The following is a 3,086-nucleotide window of genomic DNA, read 5'->3' on the forward strand; positions in this document are numbered from 1 at the left end:
AAAAAAAAAAAAGAAAAAAAAAGTAGAACAAGAGAATATATCACACTGGAAAAAGTATCATTGAGGCTTAAACTCATGGTCCTTCCTCTGAGGCTGTTACTTAGCCTTTCTGCATGTTTTATTAATTGTACATTTGTACTGTTACTAAGCCTGTACTTTAGGATTTAAATGAGATATTTATACAAAATGGGAAGTCACATAAAGCATATAGCAACTACATAATCTTCAATAAGGTCTGTCTATTATTAATAGCCTTAAAGTATATAAAAATATACTTGACTGAAGAAAATACATTCTCTGAGCCATTCAAACATTTTAAAAGGGCTGAGTATGGTGCCCCCAACACTTGTAAACACAGAAGTCAGGTAGAATACCAGTTCCAGGCCAATTTTGGCTACAGAAGTGAGACACTGTCTCATGGGAAAAAAGTGCATCTTGTTTTCAGAAAAAGACCCTCAAACAAATCTCTTCTAATCATTTGAATGAAAAAGGAAGGAATTTGATATGAGTGTTTCCTGGAAATGAACCCTGGTTGGCCCAGTGAATGCAACTACCTCAACCCCCCAGAAGAGGGCACCAACTATCTTTCTAGCCCTACAGTTCTATGAGGTTAGGGTAGGTGTTGTAGGTGAATGGAAAAGAATCTACCAAAGCAGTGGTTCTCATACTGTGGGTTGCTTGACCCCAAGGGTCACCTAAGACCATTGGAAAATACATTCCCATTATGATTCATGACAGTAGCAAAATTACAGTTATGAAGTAACAATAAAAATAATTTTATGGTTGGGGGACAGTATTAAGGGGTCCCAGCATTAGGAAGGTTGAGAAGCACTGCAGTAAAGGATATTCACCAGTCCTCCATGTGAGAAAAGAATAAGTGGATAAGTGGGACAATTTAGGAGATTGGTCCCTGTAAGATATTCTAAGCAGCAGAAACTTTTAAATGTGCACTGTGGTTTCATTTTTTTTTTCCCAAACTGCACGGTACTAGGCACACTAGTAAAAAGTCGGAGACTTATAAAGAGTAGATTGATACCCAGTTTCTGGGAACAAGGCTATTATAATCAGTGCCCATGTGTATACAATGACATTCTTTCTTCACACAATTATACTTTATGCTTTCATAGCTGTATTCGTTTTACAAATATCAAACAATACTTTCTATATATTAAAACATATGGGAAGACCCCTTGGATTCAAATTCCAGCTTTACCACTTAACTTGCTCAATATTTTAAGACAATTGACTTACTCTCTATTCCTTACTTTCTCATCTAACAACAAAGATAATAGTAACACTATTTTAGAGGGTGGTTATGAGGATGAATTAATGTGCATAATAAGCATTCTGTGATCTAGACTATTCCCAACTCTGAGAGTACAGAACTAAATTGGAGAAATGCCCTATCTGCAGCACTCTCAGGCAGTTTTCAAAAGACAGGGGTCAGCTGGGAGATGCCAATATAGCAGAGTTTCTCTATCAAGAAGCTAGCACCTGGATAGGGCCATAATACAGGAATCAATATGACTTTTCCTCTGATTACTGCTTTGATTTTCTAGAAAATGATTTCATAGATATACTTAAAATTTAAAATTCCAGTCCAAACAGAAGAATATTGTATATTTTACAAAAGTATTTATTGACTGGAACTGGGCTACATCTTTTTACATAACCATTTCAACTCTGTCAACTAGGTAGCATTTCCATTTACAAGGGTAAAGGTTGAGAATCAGAAAGAGTAACTTGCCCAGAGTTACACGCTGTTTGGGTAGTGGAAAACTGCTAAAATTTGGACTCTTGGGAGGCTGATTTCAAGTACCTCTACTCTTTGAACCTTATGGTTACTTTAGAATCTGCTAATGTGCATTTACTGCCATATGGAGACTCCCTTATAAGTCAGTCCCACGGAGATTCCTAAACATAGCCCTGAGATGTAATCTGTGAAGTCCAATATTGTACTTATCATATTCACCTTTGTAATGCTTAATACATTTCTTGGAAAATAGGTCTATGGGCAAATTGTTGTGGAAAAATTCCACTCAGGGAAAGCTCTTGAGTTTGGAGGTAGAGAAAACAGAAACAATCTCATTCCACCATTGTTTTCAATGCTTTTGGAGAAAAGCATTATTTCTGGTACGAAGAAGACTTTGTGAACCTTACCATCTCTAAAAGTTCTAGAGACCCCAAGAAAACAAGTCCTCCCTTTCCATTCTTGTATGGAAAAAATGGTCACTGATCCCATGAGTGGGGAATAGACATTGTCCTAGCCTTCTTAGCCTAGAGACTGCATTCTTATGAAACTGTTGAGACCTCATGAGTGTAGCCTCATCCACTTTGCTGTATCTCTTGACACCTGAACAAGGTGTCATCCTTGTTCAGCTTTTAAAGAAAAATAAATGTAGAATCTTTGAGGATTCCATAACCAGTCTCAAATCTATAAGAAAGTCTTGTCTTTCTCTCAAAATCCATTCCAAGGTTTGATGTTGAAAAGGAAAAGAACTTGAGCAAATAAAGCACATAAATAAAGCACTTGGGACCAATAGTAGAAGTATGAGAAATTTAGAGTGGTCACTTTCTTACTGGAGACGAATCTTTGAGTCTGTCCTACTGAGTTAGCTAAAGTTAAATGCCTCCATCTTGCTTTTTACTTCCTATGACTAGAACAAAATTGAGAAATGGTTGTTTTTCTGTTTCACTGGCCCTAAGTGTTCCCTTCACCTACTTCTGTGGTAAAACTTCCTGTATGACTTGCGTAGACCTGGGAGACAGAATATCTGGGACATAAGCACTGAGCGTCATGAGGCTTGGAGTCATACATCCCTTATCTCGGCTTTTCAATCTTGGGCTCTGAGGTTTAGCTGTAATGAAAACTCAATTATTTCTTTCTCTCTCTCTGTCTCTCTGTCTCTCTGTCTCTGTCTCTCTGTCTCTCTCTCTCTGTCTCTGCCTCTGTCTCTGTCTCTCTCTCATACACACACACACACACACACACACAAACAACAACTGAAAGTTGAAGTAAACAACTCATCAACGGAATTAGCTCTAGATAAATTAGTTTTGTAAACTTGGAGACAAACCAAAACTTC

This window comes from Mastomys coucha, chromosome X (assembly GCF_008632895.1).
Source record: "Mastomys coucha isolate ucsf_1 chromosome X, UCSF_Mcou_1, whole genome shotgun sequence".
Lineage (NCBI taxonomy): Eukaryota > Metazoa > Chordata > Mammalia > Rodentia > Muridae > Mastomys > Mastomys coucha.